At 45.6% G+C, this 18,140-nt stretch overlaps 1 long non-coding RNA gene across 1 annotated transcript; it reads right to left on the bottom strand.

Annotated features, from left to right (window-relative positions):
• Window positions 1-1,606: 1,606 nt before the first annotated feature.
• Window positions 1,607-17,901, bottom strand: LOC104910052. Its single transcript, XR_792754.3, has 3 exons — window positions 17,374-17,901; window positions 3,131-3,233; window positions 1,607-1,681 (listed from the first exon to the last, which is right to left on the bottom strand). It is a non-coding gene; the product is annotated as an uncharacterized LOC104910052 (long non-coding RNA).
• Window positions 17,902-18,140: the final 239 nt, after the last annotated feature.

Raw genomic sequence — 18,140 nt, 5'->3', positions numbered from 1 at the left:
GAAGGGAAGGGAAGGGAAGGGAAGGGAAGGGAAGGTTGAGGTTGCTTCTCAATTAATATTACTTCTCAAGCATCTGTAGTCAACACTTTCACCTTGAAATGCTCTCACAGGATATAATTCAGATCTTGAGTTTTTGTTATATGATTGAATGGTCTGGAAATTACATTTTGTTTATCAGTTCCCTTGAATAATTCTTTGTCACCAGAATATTTCAAATGTCTCACATGGTTCCTATCAGCTCATGTTGCTGCACAGGATAGAGGCAGACACAGCATCATTCTGGAAACTTAGGTACCGACAGAGAAAAACAAGAAGTTCCTGAATTGTCAGTGAGAGTATTCCTCCAAAACTGGAACCATACCCAACAAGCAACAATATTTTTGACATCTGCAAATGTCTATCATGGTACTTAATGCATTTTTTTACATCTTTCCACTTCTGCCTTCTGGCATGAAGCAGAAGTAAAAGGCGTCTCTGAAGACTACTTCTGTCATGCTTCTAGACAGAGCAAAAAAACTTTGCTGAAAAAATAAGCACGAAAAAACAGTGATGTCTGCTCAGTTGTGGAGGTAGAAGACTTGTAAATGATTGTTTACATGGGTGGATAGTAATAGGACAAGAGGGAATGGATTTTAACTGAGACAGGGGAGGTTTAGGCTGGATATTAGGAGGAACTTTTCCACACAGAGGGTGGTGAGGCACTGGACCAGGTTGCCCAAGGAGGCTGTGGATGCCCCATCCCTGCAGGCATTCAAGGCCAGGCTGGATGTGGCTCTGGGCAGCCTGGTCTGCTGGTTGGTGACCTGCACATAGCAGGGGGTTGGAACTGGATGACCACTGTGGTCCTTTTCAACCCAGGCCATTCTATGATAAGACCATGAAGGCCAGATCTGCTGTTACACTGATCATATCCATCATCCCTTTTTCCTTTCCTCAGCCCTATCTCCCCTTCTACTCTTCCATCCAGATGAGAAAATGTTGTGATTTGCCAAACGCTTCTGTCCAAGCTTCCTATATATTTTTGCCTTCTTCTAATCATCTCTCTTGGTCTGTAATCTGCAAAATCTCTTTGACACAAATAACTACAAGCTGCTGTTGGAGGCTGGGCAGAGGTAGCAGAGGGCTTCCTGCTGAAAGGCAATCATCGTCAAAATGCCATCTGCAATCAGCTGATAATTGCAGAGGTGGTTGAAGCCAACAACTAGGTTCCGAGCAGGGGCTCTGAGCATCCTTATTTTGTACTTTGCTTTCTTCTCATTCTCTTTGTAGTCTCTCTCTGCTATTTCCTCTGAAATCTTCAGCCGGCTGGATATCGCATCCACAGGTTCTTGTGCTACAGACAGATGGATCTCATGCAGTTGGTGCCTCAGATCTCACTTTGCTCAGCCAGGGAAGGAGTGTGTTTCTCTCTTAATTTCTTCGATGAGTAAGAGAAACTGGCTGCTATCAACATGTAGTGATTTAAACTCTTTCAAAATGAACCAATAAACTCCTTCCTGGCAACACTAAAATTACAAAAACCACATGGTTGTAACATGACAGCTCATTCTCAAGACCTGCTGATGGAGGACCACCACTTTGCAAAGCCCCACAGGAAGGCAAGGGAAACAGCAATTGAGCTCAGCATCTTACCTTGTGCAGAGGCTTGGTTTAGATGAGAGAGGCTGATAAATTGTCTGCCCTTTGATTGAAACAGAACAAGAAAAGAAGACATAATTACTTTTCCATGTTTGCAGAAGGACCTGCTTTCAGCTTCAGAGATGAGTGGGAGCCCACTGCAGCCAGCCAACAGCCCCCACACCTGGATCCCTACGTGTCATGATGGTTTTAGTATGTTTTGCTGTGAAGTATCGTAGATGGCTTGACTGCCAGCTTGCATAAACCTTGACTGCCTTGTAAATCATAAAAATGTAACTTCCTAGCCACTCATTCCGACCCTGCTCTGTCTAGCTCTGATGCCCAGTCTTGCATTAATGGAGGATGAGACGTGAACGGCCCCACTGAGAAACAACTGTTGCAGTATTATTTGAAGCAGAGAACCTGGGATGCTCTTTGCTGTGATTGTCCCAAGGCTTGTGGAATATTTTTTGCTTGGGGATATGTTTTAAAAAGAGGCAGTGACTCTCTAGTAAACTAAGACCCACTGAAGGGAGCCTTTGACCGCTGCCAGGGATATTTATATATTTGCCAAAGGAGTGAACGACGGACAGAGAATTAAAAAACATGCATTGCTTCCAATCCATGTTACTCTTTGACTTCCTGCTTAGCAGCAGTGCGGGGAGAGAGGGAAGGCAGCTCACTCCCTAGGTTATGCCACCCTGCTCCGGGAGCTTGAGACCTGAGATGGTTTTCACATACTAGTTGCACCCCGAGTTTCTCTTGTGCTGCACTGCTGCAGGGCAGGAAGAGAGAAAACATCTTCATGTTCTCCGTACAGTGAGAGGCCGCTAGATTAAGTGATTTCCTAGGCTTATATGTGGAGTTTATTATTTTAGGGCACCAAAATCTGAAGCCAATAGCTGACTGATCTGTGCACGTGCAAACATGGGCTGTTTGAGTTCACAGGGAGCAGCAGGAGCTCAGCATTTCTGATTCTCAGCCCAACACAGATCAGCTGCAGACCCTCTATCAATTAAGCTCCTTGTCCTCCCTGATGGTAAAGCTTCCTTTGTGGTTTGAATGTGGCAGCTTTGAATCTTAGCTTGAATCTGACCCATCTTTGTGCTGTTTGCAAGTCAGCAACATGAGCCTGGATTGCAGAGAGCTGAAGGCAGCAGTGTCCAAGTGATGCTCGGCATAACACAGTGCTTCAGAGCACCATCACTGCAAGCACACTCAGAAAATTGACATCCATAACACAAGGAGAAAATGGAATCCAGTTTACAGAGAAAAAATCCAGAGCAAGAAGGTGACGATGGAACTGTTCACCCCATATTAAGAAGCTGATGGGGATAAGCCAGGTGTAAACATTTGTTTTCCTGTGCTTTGAACTTTTCCCAATCGGTTGACTAAATTTCAGACAGTAGAAGTACTCCAGCTCCTACTGGCACACACTGGTGTTGCCTGCATAACTCCAGACACTATCTGAGCTGCTGAGGACTTCAATAAGGACACAAAGCTGGAGACTTACTTTGGGTGGGGCAGGAGGAGGTCTACTTCTGTTTTTCGGATGGCTTCCTGATGTAAATTTCTCATTGGACATCAGCTGGTTTTTGCTCCCCATCAACCCCATCCTGGAAGAAAGACCAGAAAGTATTTTATAATTGAATTGTTCTTGGGGAAGGATGTAAGCAGAGAGACAAAGCAACCTTCTCACTCATGAAAAAGAAAGTGAAGAAGATGTGAATGAGGGGCAATGGGGCAGTGGGTGGATGAATCTAAAACCACCCCATCAATCCTACCTATAAGGTGTGGGCATAGAGCTTGATTCAGTTGGCCATGTACAATGCCCCAGTACTATCTGAGATGCTCTAAGGTCTCACAACCTTAGACGTGTGGGTCTCCTGCACGTCATGAATTATGTTTTCCAGACAGATGTGGGTGCCTGGAGAAGCACTAGACACAAATTAATAAATCTCTTTCCATGAGCTATCTTCTGGTTCACTCTAGGTCTTTCCATACTTGTGCTTGAGGCCTGGTTTAATTTGCAGCCCTGAAATGTAATTTCACTCTGATCAATAATCCCTGCATAATACCTGGTCTAGGTAAAAATAGCCAAACCACAGCAATCTTAGTCTTCTCAGCTCCTTAAACATGTAGGGAGCAGTTGAATCTAGCATTATTGAAAAGCTATTGGGAAAAGTATATAAAGTATCTACATCACTACATCATCCAGCACCAAACTTTGCTCTGGTCCCTGTTTTGAAGAAAAAAAAAAAAAAAAAGACATTAGAAATATATAGTCAAAACATCAAGGAAAAGACAACAACAACAACAAATCAAATCCAAACTTCAAATCTCTGTAGCTGGTCAAAGACAACTTGACTTCTGTTTTTTCCGTAATACCTCAAGGTCTGCAACAAATACAAAGGACTAACGATCCAGGGAACAACATTAATAGTCATCTCCCCCTGTCTGATGCTGTGTCATGATAGTCAGAATCCAACAGGTGATTCTAAAAAATTTCCAGCAAATCAGACTCGTGGGAAAAAAATTATTCAAGTAAAAGTGACATTTTGTTTTCTAGTATGGTTCTTATGTTTCAAAATCTGGGCCCTTTGGAATGAGAAAGTTTCCAACAGAGCCATCTCAGTATTTTAAGGTGACCAAGAAAAGTCCTCAGTCCTTGAGAGAGAAGGAGATGGTAGCCCCAAAAAGAAAACCATGAGCTTCCAGAGAGGTGGAGAAGGTGAAGACCCCAAGGAGGAGGAGACCACAAGCCCTTAGATGATGACCTCAAGATGAGCAGAAGATGAGGAGCCTCAAGAGCAGAGAAGTTGGAAGACCCCAACTTCTTTTTTGGCCTTCTCTCTTCTGCTAAAATGAAGAAAATGGGTAGACCCGCATGTGTTCTTTTCCCCAAACAAAAGCTTTACAGCATCCATACATCTCTGGGTTTTTCTCAGACCTGAGCCTTCAGGTGGTCCATCCACCTGTAGACAGACCTCAGCATCTCTCTGGGCAGAGACTCAGTGCAGGTTGCCTTTGCCTTAGACACATATCTATGGTCTTTGTACATGTTGTCTAAATACCCATCACAGGATCTTTGATGTACTTTGCCCCTAAATGGGAGATGCTGGCATGGCAATTGCTGCCTTTTCTACGAAGTTAGGGTATATGAGAAATAGCAGAAGTCTGCTATATTTCAACCATCAATCATGCCACTGGGATTGTTTTATGAGAGGACCAATGAACAATATGCAGAATGAGGAATGCACGTTTTGGGGTCGTGAGTCACTCTCAGGGATGGCAGGGTGGACCAGTGTCATGGGAGGGCATGGAGAGGTGTCAGCTACAGCAAGTGCCATCAGATGACGAAGGGCTTTGTGGCCATCCCGTCTCTACTGACAAGGTTTGAGGGGAGCAGAGACCATGCTCTGAGCTCTACATGTCCACACAGTGTTGCTGTGTCCAGGGGATCATCCTTGTGACAGCCGGGTGTCATAGAACGGCTCCGGTTGGAAGGGACCTGGGGGATCATCAAGTTCCAACCCCCCTGCTGCAGGTAGGGCCATGTCCCACCACGGAGCTTTCTCCCCACATACGTACAAGTGTCAAGGACACAGCTGTGCAAAGCCGCACCGAGAAGCAAACAACTCGTCCCATCTCAGGCGGGAAATAGAACTGGTGAGAAATCTCTGGTAAAGGTCATCCGCTCCCACCCACATCTTTTCCTGCACTGCACACAGAGATTTGCACAGCTCTGGGTACTCATAACCCCTACAAAACCCAACGTTCACGCTCACATGGCCTTCGGTATCCAATGAGCCCACCCTTCATGCCAGAAGGTCCTAGATAAATAGACAGATAATGCTGCAGTCAAACAGTGACCAAAACAGAACGCTGCTTGTCATCTCCCAGCACACTGCTGGTGAAGTTTTCATTTTTTTAACTTCCTTTTCCCCCCCAAAAAAAGGTGGATGAGAGGAACACACGCTATTCAAAGCATTTCTGCTTATGGTTAATTTCTTTTTAAACCTGTATCACACACAAAAAAAGGAAAGATTGAGAAAAATAACTAAAAGTAACTGATAGTTCTCCCGGCATTTTATTTGTTCTTTTTTTCTGTTGTAGTTTTGGTTGGTTGTTTTGTTGTTTGTTCTTCCCTAGAGGAAAAGAGAACTAAAGAGAAAATAGTAAGTCAGAAAAACATGAAATTTTCACCCATTTAAAAATGTTTGTTTATGGGCTGTGAGCAACCTGGTCTAGAGGGAGGTGTCCCTGGCTATAGCAGGCGGTTGGAACTGGACGATCGTAAAGGTCTCTCCCAACCCAAACCATTCTGTCATTCCATGATTTTTAATAACTAAAAGTGAGGAAACCTCTCTTTCTGATAGTCCTTGAGTATAGGTAAGAAAACTATACATCGCATTGCTAATTCTTAACTAAAATGCTCTCCTGTGTTCATTCTTTTTTTCACTCACTTCCTCAAGTCTACTCAAGTTCAAAACCAAGACCGTTTATTTTAAGAACATCTTTTTAAAGCAACCAGAGTTCAAAACTGAATAAAAGTATTTGATGCAATGCACATTTTTCCAGATGTCCAGCTCGGTTGCTGGCAAATTTTGAGTAAAAATATTTCACGTAGAAGTCTCCTTGAGAGAGTCAAGTGAGCCCCTGCTGAGCAAACTGAAAGACACGAGAACGGTGAGCTCTGTGCAGCATCCATCTCTGGATAAATGCATGACACATATGCACATCACATACACACTGGATGCTTGGATAGGACAGAAGATGGTCTTCAGAGGGGACATTTTGGCCCAGGAGAGCAGGATGCAGGTACAGATGTTCCTGCAACAATGGTCCAAGTGGGGTTTCTGAAGATCCCATCAGAGCTCATCTCAAGCAAAGCTTCCACTGATAACTGGGTGACAGATTTGTGATGGAGAATCAAGGATGTGACTGAAGGTTCTATCAATGCCCATCTTTGAAAAGGCTTGCAGAACATGCCCTACTGAAAAAAAACCATCAAGCTGTGCCTGAAGTCCCATTAAGGAGTCCAGTAGAGGTGAATATAAGTCTTTGCTGATAACAGGGTTTGGAGATCAGCCTTATCTCAATGCTGGGCCTTCTCAGTTCTTTAGGGTGTCAAAAAAAAACCAACAAGATGGTGACAAAATGGACCTGCTGGATATACAGACTCTGTATTTGTTGTAGCAGATGGGAGAATAGGATGGAAGTACCTGTGCTAAGCCAGGTGTGGCAAGACCTAATTTTCCCATCCTCATTATGGGAAGCAATCCTATATCACAGGCATGCCATCTCCTGCAGTTGGCTTCTTTCTGCTACCCAAACAAATGTTTATTCTGATGTTTTCTGCAATGGGGATGTGGATGACACAGATGAACAGCCTTGGGATTGCATGGGCGTGCATGGGGAAACAACAAGACCGAATCTTGCAAAAAAGCAGAAGTCTCGGCTCGTTATTTGCTTCACGCCCATGAAATTGTGCCATGGAAAAAGAACTTAAGGCCTGAGCAAGCCAAAAGTGTTTCACTGTGAGGGCAGCTCCAAAAACCCCCAAGAAATCTCAAAATTACCTCTTTTACATTCAGACTTTAGAGGGGGTCCAGCAAAGTGTTTTCATAGTTGACCAAGATTGGATATTTCACTTCATTTTAAAGTTTCAGAAAGTCTTTCTTAAGAAAATGCATTTAAAAGGAAATGGCATTAAAAAAAATGCAAAACTATAAAAACATATTCTAAAAATGAAGGGTCTTGATTGCCGAAGCTCTCTTTCTCCTACCAGAAAAGATGAATGAAATCAACTCACTTTAGATACAGTGATTTAGTTATGCCAGATTTGCAGTTGTATAAGTGAGGAGAAAAAAAGATCCGTTGAAATTTTCCCCGCAGATCTAGGCATGCCCCAGATGCATTACATACTCTGGAAGCTTTCTTCTATCTTAACAAAATAGTTCATTACATTTCCAAACTAGGCAACCTTGGATTGCTTTGCAAGACACAGCACCAAAGAATTACAGAAGAGCTTGATTAGATCAGTTACTCAAATGGGAACAAAGAAGCCATCGCTACTGTGACTGCTTTCCAGTTTTGCTGGGGTTTGGTAAAGATGTTTTTAACACTACGTTTAAGTCTGCATGATTAGCGGGTCTGTTGCTAGGAGGTGGTTAGAAGTCAGAATTGAGCAACAAGAAATGTGCTATGCTATAAACAGCACCAATCCCACAGAAGGTCTGTCTCAGAAAGAAGGCAATGCACGCAGTGCTGCGTCCCTAGCTAAAGTCATGATCACTCCTATGTCCAAAAGCTACTTCTCGCTTGGAGGGACCAGAGTGTGCATAGAGGAATTAGAAAAGCAATGTAGAAAGTAGAGCTGGAAAGCACAGAGCAGTGAGTATCACGGCCTTCGTTGGAGAGTGAAGCAGATGTCTATGTTACGTGTTGCATCTACACAAAATCACTGAAGACCTGGAAGGTTCCTATTGGTAATGCTCAAACATCGTCCAGTTCAAGTTGGATATTAGGAAATACTTCTTTTCTGAAATAATGGTTATGTGCAGGCACAGCTGCTCAGGGGGGTGGTGGGGTCACTGTCCCTGGAGGTGCTCCATAACCATGGGGATGTGGCACTGAGAGATGTGGTCAGTGGGTATGGTGGCAATAAGTCAACGTAATTCTTCATGATCTCAGTGGTCTTTTCCAACCTTCATGATTCTGTGAATGTCTTTTGAGGACGCTTTCATCAAGACCTCAGCCCTAATGTTGTGATGGCCAGGTGGGGATGGATCTACAGGAGCTGAGATCCTGCAGCATGGGGATAGGGATGCAGTCAAGAGAGGAAGGAGGAGGACAGGGCCAGGAGAAGTACACACAACTCTCTGGGTGCCAGGAGTGTCTCTGGGGCTTACCATTTATGAACAATGTTATCACAAAGCTGCACTGCTGCATAACAATTTCTGTTGGCATTTCAGTCCAAAGCTTGTTCATGAGTTATAGGCAAGTTGGAGCACGGCAAAGGGAGATCCACTACACAGGCCAACTCTGACTGAGGTCTAAATCCTGTAGAAGTGGGGACAGCCTGTGCTCCTTGGCCAAAACCTGCAAAGCTCTGTTTTGAAATACTTTGTGGGCACATTCTGGTGATCTACAGGGATGTGGAGTGAGCCTGGCCTAAACCAAACTAGCCTTCAGCCATGGGGACATGAGGAAGGGCTGTGCCCTCAGTGATGGTGGCTTGAGGAGATGGATGGGGTGTCCCTCCACACCACTACATTTGGTCAGCCATATTTCTGCCCTGGGATATGCCCCTCCCACAAGCCCTCCCTCTGGAGACAACAGGAGTAGTTCAGATGAGCTCTCGTCAGCAAGGGAAGTTTTTTCCATTGGAAATTGATGGTATTTTGCAGGATCCATCAGCCCCTTGGGTCAGGCTCAGCTGGAACGATCCCCCTTCCCACCATGCTCAGATGAGGCCTCGGACCACAGGGAAAGATGTACATCTCCATGGGGAAAGATGGGATCTCCACGGGGAAAGAAGGAATCTCTATAGGGAGAGATGTACATCTCCAGCCCCCCTTCTGAACACTTCCAATTGCTTGGAAAGCCGGATCAGAAACAGATGAGCTCAGGAGCCTTCCCCTGCTGATGACAGCAGTGTCCAGCTCCAACCAGCGTCCCCCACACATACACTTTGATCTCTTCCACTGCAGGCCCTGGGGGACAGGGAGGATGGGAGGATCAAAGTACACACACCTGGCACACATTTCTCTCTTTTAGCTGCAAACCAAGGGAAAAGCCTCCTTGAAAACCATCCCTTGGGAGCAGGTTATAGCAACCACTGGTGCTGCTCCCATCTTCCCTCTCTGTCCTATGGATCGAAGGGGAAGGAAACAGGGCAGGGAGATATCAAATAAGAGGGAATGAAAGAGGAAGAAGATAGAAGAAAGCCTCCCCCACCCTCAGGGAAACGTTCAGAGGGGTGGGACGAGCCCTACTTGCCTGTTTCCTATGAAGCTGCTCCTGGAGACACGACCTGAAGATGGGCGAAGCACTGGTCCAACCCATGACTGATGCTCCATGGGGCTGAGAGCACTCAGAAAACTTCCCCGTTAGAGATCCCTGGCTCACACCACATCCCCACCATCCATAGGACTGAAGGCTTTGAATGTTGCACCCCCTCAGGTTGCAGAAGCAGCCTGATTTTGTGATTGCGTTTAATGGACTTTCTTTTTTTAATCACGTCTCCGTGTCAGAACTGACTCCTTTCTTCCCTCAGAGGATTCCTTGCTCTATTTTAAATACTGGCATGATCCATCCGGGAGGGGGGGCAAGTTGCACTTCCCAGACAATCTGACCAAAATAGCACTGAGGAAGGCGAGAAACTCAGAGAGAACCCAGGCACAAAACCCATCAAAACACACAGGCTACTAACAGCCGTCATTAAAATAAGCTATGACGACTGTGAATGGGTTGTGTTTCCACCATGCAAACCACCAAAGTTTAGGAAACAGCTGAACAAACTGTTCACTTTGCAGTGATTAAATACAAAACGAAAAATAATAAAAAGACTTTTTCAGATGAAATGCATTTTGTTCCAGGGAGCCCCAGCCCTCTATGAACCTACTCAACCATAGCACTGAGGGGGCAACACGGTCTAATGACGAAGACCTGGACAGAGACTTGTGGGTGACTATGAAGAAGTGACTTTCTCATTCTGCCTCAGCACGATCAGTAGGAAGGCTGCAATTTGTCTATCTCAGGAGACGACTGTTGTATAAGGAGCAAAACTTGTTCCCGCTGATTCCTGAGGCTTCTCATAGGGTGCTTATAAGGGGATTTTTTTCTCCAGGGCATTTTCAATGCGTCTGTGGAGCAGACCTGCTGGGCTGCTGTTTGTTGTCTTTAAGCTGTTGCAAGGACAGAGGACCCCCCCAAAAAAAAAAACAACCACTGAGTGACCTCTGTGAGTTGTTGCATGCTGTGGTTTTGTAACATATGGGTCAGCAGGAGGGAAGGGATGTTGGGTCTCTGTGCTCTTGAGGTTGGAAAGACCTCATGCTTTGTAGTTCAGCCGCTCTCACAGGGAAGACAAACGTAAGCCAACATCCGTTCAGTGCAGTGCACAGCCCCAAAGTCACCCACGTTCTGCTGATGTTGTTGGCAGAGGAAAGGCTTCGCGGGGCAGCACTGAGGTCAAAGCAAAGGACCCTGAATGGCCGTAAGACCCAAGGACAGGACGGGGTTGGCTGAGGTCACGATGCTGTGCACATGCAGAAGTTGGTCCAGGATGCACGTGCCCACTGCCCCAATGCTGCTCGTGGGCATCACCTCTGCAAGTGCTCTGTGCTCCTGGCAAAAGGAGAAAATCCCATGGAGGGCTGCAAGACCGCGGGACCTTAGGCTGGGCCTTAAATAGGAATCTGTGGCACTTTATCTTCTCTGGAGTCATTCCATGCCCCTTGACTGATAGCTGGCAGAGGCCAAGGTCAACACAGGTTCTCCCCGCAGACAACCAGGGCAGACACCCACTCGGTTGCCCCCAGCCAGGCGTGTGCAGAACCAGGCTGGCTGTTTGCATACCGAAGAGATACAGAAATGAGGAAGCCCTTGCAGATTTGTCAGACCTCTCCCTCGCCAGCTCTCATTCTGCTGTCCCCGCTCTCCTCCGGCTAAGGCCAGAGGAGCGGACACAGAGCCAGAGGGGGCCGGGTTGGGGCTGGGGAAGAAGATGGCAGTGTCAGGGCTAGCTGGAGCACTTTGAACTTCTGGGAAGGGCTTTACCCTTTGGCAGAGAGCTCATCTGAGGTACCTGACTGCTCTTTGCTAAGTGAGCTTCACTTCCTACTCCTACAAAAAAGGAAGTTGCTTTTTTAGAAGGCGGCTTGCCATCCACCGCAGAGGTAGGAAGGAGAAGCTGCCATGAGGTGCAGCAAAGGCTTAGAAATAAGGCTGCCAAGTCATCTTGGGAAACAAGGCGACCTGCTTCTGATCTGAGACACATTTCCAATTCTGGCAGCGGGGAAACCCAACAGCCACAGCCAGGCTGCTGTGCAGACACTTCCAGACATGGACACATTTAAAGCGACTCAAAGAGAGAAATTTAAATAAGCAAAATAGGTAAATCCATTGCATTCCAAGGAGATTTTTTGTTTCCAAAGGTATCCTGGCTGTGACACTGGCTGTTACCTGCAGGTCAGCCCTTCAACTATTGCTTCTACGTGCAAATCTCACGGCCCTGAGATGAGATCCAGAGTCTCGGAGTCCACACAAATGAATCCCTTCTGCAGTTTGCTTACTCAGAAGTGATGAAGCATCAGCCTAAAGGTGTCTTTTGAAAATAACTGGTAGGAAATCACTCAGAAAGCATACAAAAAGGGCACTAAAAAAAGAAAATGTCTTGTATGCAGTTCCCAGATCACTCCAGATGGATTCCACCTGCCCCAAATTTCTCTATCCTGAAAATGCAGGCTGTTATCTCACCCTCCAAGTAGGGAGATGGCAGTGCATCAGTCCCTAGATGTTTTCCAGGAGCAGTGTGCAGTTCCATAGCTGCTTGGTCTCTGCTGCCTTTTATAATCCCCCAAAAGCCATGCATGGATCCCAGAGATCCAGCCTGTGAGCTAAATCATAGGGTCATAGAATCATGAAGGTTGGAAAAGACTACTAAGATCACCAAGTCCAAGCTCAATGCACCCCCCCAAGCCCACTGACCATATCCCTCACCCGCATGGTTCTTGAACAGCTCCAGGAGCAGTGACACTGCCACCTCCATGGTTTTTAGGTGTCTGTAGGCACCTAAGGACCTGTAGGACCTCAAGGACCTACCACTCCACAGGACTAATTTAGCCTAATTTATCATCTGAACCTTCCAGTTTCCATTCCCCTGGCAGATTAAAAGCTAATTTAAGGCAACATAGTGCTTCTTGATGAGGATGCTGATGTGTGATAAACAACCCGGCAGCCTCCATTTTCATAGGAACTGTAGGATAGGAACCAAGTTGGCAGGAACTCACAAGGATCACTAAGTATAACTCTTGGTTTCACACAACACCACCCAAAATCCAAACCATATGTCTGAGAGCTATGCCCAAATGCTCCTTGAGCTCCAGCAGCTCAGGGCTGTGACCACTTACATTTTCTGACCTCTGAAGGCAGCATCTCCAGTGATAAAATAGTAAAATCTCTCACCTTTTAAAATACGGTGGCTGCTGGCAAACTCCTTGCTAGGACTTTTCAGGGCTCTCCCTTGTTTAACCTGTTAAATCATGTGGGTACTACATCCCAAGGGACCGGGATGAAAACACAGCTGTGGCTTTGGCAGAATCTGTTCTCCTTGCACCCAGGAGCCTGCCCATGTGGGACAAGCTCTCCTCTCCCCAGCCCTCCCTGCCAGGCTGCTCACATCATGCCTATTCTGGTTATTTGCGTCAGCTGAGACCCTAACTGACTAGTATTCTCCCTCTGGTGCTGGAAACAAATGAGAATTTCTGATGCGTGTTTGCTGCAGTCATGTCTCAAAGAGCTGCAGACTTCTTCCTCTGCCTCTCAAGTCTGAAGGCCAAATACGTAAGAGATATTTGGGAAAAAACTCTGAGATAAATGTCAAGTAAAAGCTTTTGTATCAATTTCTCCTTTTGTTTAACACGGTCTTGGATCTCTCTCCTTCCATCACGATGCCTTAATATTTCCATAGATCTCACTTAACCTGTATATTCAAAGCCCATTTATTGCCGTAGAATGGCTTGGGTTGGAAGGGATCTCAAAGATCATCTAGCTCCAACCCCATTTTGAGCTGTGCTGCCCCTAATATTCTTGGTTTCAAGCCATTCACTGTGAGCAGTTATTCGCATAAAAACAGAAGCCATTGCGGCTCAGGTTTTGGGTAGGCACCAACCCGACCTGAGATAGGTTCTGCAACATCTTAGCTTCTCTGCCCACAGAAGGGTTTCCCTTTTCCCTGCTCCCTCACTGAGAAGGGGGGTACCCTCTTATGGAGGCAACCTGTGCAATCTGATGGTCCTTCACCACGTGTCACCATCACCTGGGGAAGTACAGGGGTCTGAGAAAAGAGCAAGCTATGACCTTCTGTGCACTAGGATACATCATAGTGCAGGAAACGGGGACCCTGCTGACTTGGACAGTTAATTGCCTCATTTTCCTCTTGGCCATAAAGACCTTTATGCAAATGACACCAGGAGTTTGTGCACCCAGCTTTTAACCTCCAAGAGTTGCGCATCCAACCATTGGTGAAGCGGCCCAGATGCCCCAGACAAACAAGTAATTTTTCACTCTTCTTCTCTCATCAGAGAAGCAAAGGACTCATTTGTATTTCTGCTCTATCTCCTACGTGCCTGACATGCCAGACACGAAGGATCCTGTGCGCTGCTTTTTGATCAGTAACAGATTTCTCTGTTCCCAGAGGAGCAGAATGTGTTCTATCAGATTCTGTCAAATCAAACAAACAATTTCATAAGTAAATACAAGTTTGCAGGGAGTAAACAGTAGTGAGTTTTGAAAAGTTTGTTTCCTTTCAGAACCGACATATGTTTTACAGGGTTGTAGGTTCTAGGGAACCCGTTCAGCACGGGGTTGGAGATGATTTCCAGAGGGCCCTTCCAACCCCTATGATTCTGTGAAATATAGGACTGATGCCTAAATGGTCATCTAGTCTGTCCAGTAGGCCTATATCATTTCTGGGAGACTGCCTAACTTGTGCTTACGGGCTCTCAGCGATGGAAATTCCAACTGCTCCCCAGGCAGCTTGTCCCAGCCCTCCAATTCTTACATCCTTAAGATGACTTCTTAATCATCAGCACTAATTACCCTCATTGAAAGCTCCATCTGCTTATCCTGTCCATCACGGGCGTGAAGTTTATTCCCTCCTTTTCTCCAGTGCCAGTGACACACATCAAACAGCATCACTTCTTGCAAAAATCCTACACTGTTCACCCTGTCTGCACCTTTGCTCAGCTGTGTGCCTCCGCTTTGGGCATTTTATAATTGGGTTTTCTTGAATAGGCAAAACCACAATGTTTTCCAAGTTAAAACTGACCAACATTAACAAAAGCAAAATTACTCTGCAAAACCCCAGAAACATTGTTCTCCAGCCCGGTTGCAACATTTTCTTGGAAGTGATTATAATTATGAGTCCATTTTTTATTTCGACACGAGGAATTGCTGTCTTTTGGGCTTTGTTTTTTTGGGAGGGAATTTTTTTTGGCTGGCCGGTGGAAGGAATTCAAGTGGGTTTAGCCCTGATATGGAAGACAGATCGATCTCTGAGAAGCACAGGGCTTGTCCAATACAAAGCACTGGAGGTCTGCTTTATGTTCCCGCCGGGTAAGCTGCGCTTTAACATTTATTTTTAAGCAATAACCATGACCCTGAATATCCTGTTTCACGCAGGGATGTACTTTCTTTTGAGTTCCATGGTGACATTTGACGGTGTAGCTAATTCTTCCACAAGTAGCAGGACCCTGAGGCTGTAATCTCTTGCCAAGACCTCTGGAAAGGGAGAATTCCATCCATCTTTATCCCCTCCGCTACTTCTAATCTCTGCTGTTTGCCATCTGCTGTAACCCCAACACAAAAGCTGACTTGCACCATCGAAGATGAATAAGTGAATGGAAAATTCGGGGTTGCCGATGGCTCCAGCAGGATTTAGCTCCGGAGATCTTGCAAAACATTTGCCCGTGATTGAACTCTCTGGGTCTGCAGGAAACTATTGACTGTAAGGGAGCTCATCCACACGGAGTCAACGCTTGGTTGCCTCCTGCATCTTGCAGGAAGAGCAGCAAGAAAACTCCCTTTTTAACATAGAGAAAATGGAAAGAATGATAGGAAGAAAGGAAGACAAATAACGATGAATTAACAGTGTTCCCCAATGCTCCTACTCTGCCCAGTGCTGTGCCGTGACTCCCATCTAACTCACAAGACCTGCTTCCAGATGGTATTGCTGGTGAACAGCAGCCCCTTCCCAAAAGCTATGTCTGCACTAGAAGACAGATTAATTAACCCATTGGACTTCGAAGTGTCCACAGAGGTTTCATAGAGTTAAAGGCTGAATGCATGGTTAAGAGGAGAGCCACAAAGCGGAAATAAAAGAGCTGATATTCTTGTCTGTAGTAGATGCTCAAATTGTTCCAAAACACACAAATGCTTCAATTTCTTTTAATGCTCAGTTTGAGATATCATGAGCTTATTTAACGCGGGTTGAGGAACACAACACTCCAGGGTAGAAATGCAAGAAAGAACACCCCAGGTTCTCTTAAGTAGAATATAGGAAGTTGTTACATAAGCAGGAAAAAAAAGAAATTTTGGGGCACCTTGGCGAAATTTTCACTTAAATATGTCTTGGGTTCTTTCTCCTCCATCAGAAAACTCAGCCTTCTGCCTTTTAGCTGCAACCAGGGTGCAGTGGCAGCCCTATCTCGGCAAAGCAAATCAAGAATAGGCCGAACAAATTTATTTTACAGATCTTTGTGCATCAGCATAATGATAGTGCTGCAGAAGGGCTAGGAGAAAATACAAGATGTGTGCAAGAAACCACGCATTCTGCAGCCCTCAGACCTTCTGACAAAGATTTAATTAAACCTTCATGTAACGACTGGTGGAGCATATTAATGAGATGCCTTTGCTGGTCTGCAGCTGTCTTATTCTCCCTTTAACTTCTTGCTGTCTCCTCTCCTCCAGCACATACCAGACCTGGAACCACGTGTCAGTGCTATGTGTAGCACCTTCTCCTGGCTCTGTGTTTATGAAGATTCATCATCAACACAGTTTTCCAGCACGCTTACAGGATAGGCGACAAGTGCCCCCATTTCACAGGGAAGGTAACTAAAGTGCCATAAGAAAGCTTTAACTTGCCAAACCGGCCATGAAGCCTTAAGCAAACATCTGCAGAGCTCTGAGATGCAAACAGCCTACGTCAGTGCAGCTGCTCATCCCTCACAGAGGTCTCACAGTAAACACAGTGGTGTCTGAGGTATCCAACCAACAGTGAAAGGCATGGAGGTTTGTGGAGGATTGCATGCATGGGAATGGGAAATGACCAGGGAGAGAAGCATGAGGATATAGTTCCTATAACTCCATTGGAGTACTCCAGATTGCCAGAAGCTATGTCCACAACCAGCATTATTAAACTGCTGTTGGTTGTACAAGACTGACAAGAGGAGGTGGTGAAAGTACAGTTATTACCTCCAAAAAGACAAACAGCTTCAGCACAATCCAACCTATTTGTAGGGCACAACAAAGGAAAGAACCTCAGCCCCCAGTGACCTTCTTGGCAGATGGGGAATTAAAGCCTCAGCCCTTCTCTGCACCATATGCAGCATCCAAGCACTCAGTTCAGCAACCGCCACCAAGAACACAAGCATCAAAATTTTTACTTCCCTTTGCCATTTTAAGGGCTTTCATTTACTTATAAGTTTTTGGTTTCTTTTTAGGAGAAAGAGATTGATCAGTGCCTGGGTCAGCTTCTGGCTTAGAGCATCACTCCCACCTCAGAGGGTGCCCAGATTCCAGATGATACACGTTGCCAGAAGAGAAGGGAGAAATGCACGCTGTCTCAGCCCACAGCCAATTCCCTTTGACCATCCCACCACACATCTTGAAGGGCTCGGTCACCACTAATGCATGGACGATAACCACAAATGGATCACACCTTGGGTACTCTAAGAGGATGCATCCAGAGGCGGGCAAAAAACAGGCAGCAGAATGAAGCAAAGGTTTTGCAAAATTATCTGCACTTACCTGGCTGCTCCTTTGTCAGATTAAATCATAGCCCACGTGGTCCAAGTTGTCTACCAGAGTTTAAAAATCTCTTGTAGGGTGCGAACTTCAGAGCATAAGCTCTCCTTGATAAGCTTTAATCCTTACAGCACGTAGAAAGAGAAACCCTAATTCTTCTTGGTGTTGTCAGTTGGCTGCTGTTAGTGGCTTCCTGTCGACAACAGGTTTTTACACTTGTAGATATTGTAGGACTGGTAGTATAACCACACTGCTCATTTACTGCTAATGTTAGAAATGTGGCCACCCCAGCAGAACTGTTATCCACAAAGGCTGTAAAAAAGCATCTAAAAAAGACTGTTCCTTCTCAACAGATGCCCCAAATTGCTCTCATTCAGGCTGATGTGAGCTGAAAGGCACCTGTGAATCCACAGGGCGTTAAAGGTTATCTGTAAAGGGGAGGAGAAATATGGGTCCTTCAGTTTTCTAGATTGGCCCACTCACAGCTCAGAGCACTCTGGGCCAATGGTAGGAGTGGAGATATTTACTGTGCATGCTTAATTTTTGTGAGAGCTTATCAGGTTCTAGCCTGAGCAGTTTCCCATTTTGTGATTATCAAGGTTACAGTGCTGTAATCTCATTCACTTTCCATTTGAGGTTCTGCTTCTGCTTCAAATCTCATCTAAAGAGAACAGTCAGGTTCCTCCTCAGAGCTACGCTGTCATTAGGGCATGGGGAGGAGAGAGATGCAGGAGACAGATGACAGCACATAACCATATCTCTTTATTCCA

Source organism: Meleagris gallopavo, chromosome 2, assembly GCF_000146605.3.
Source record: "Meleagris gallopavo isolate NT-WF06-2002-E0010 breed Aviagen turkey brand Nicholas breeding stock chromosome 2, Turkey_5.1, whole genome shotgun sequence".
Classification (NCBI taxonomy): domain Eukaryota; kingdom Metazoa; phylum Chordata; class Aves; order Galliformes; family Phasianidae; genus Meleagris; species Meleagris gallopavo.
The sequence above is the reverse complement of the archived record's forward strand: the minus strand, read 5'-3'. Positions and strand labels throughout refer to the sequence as shown.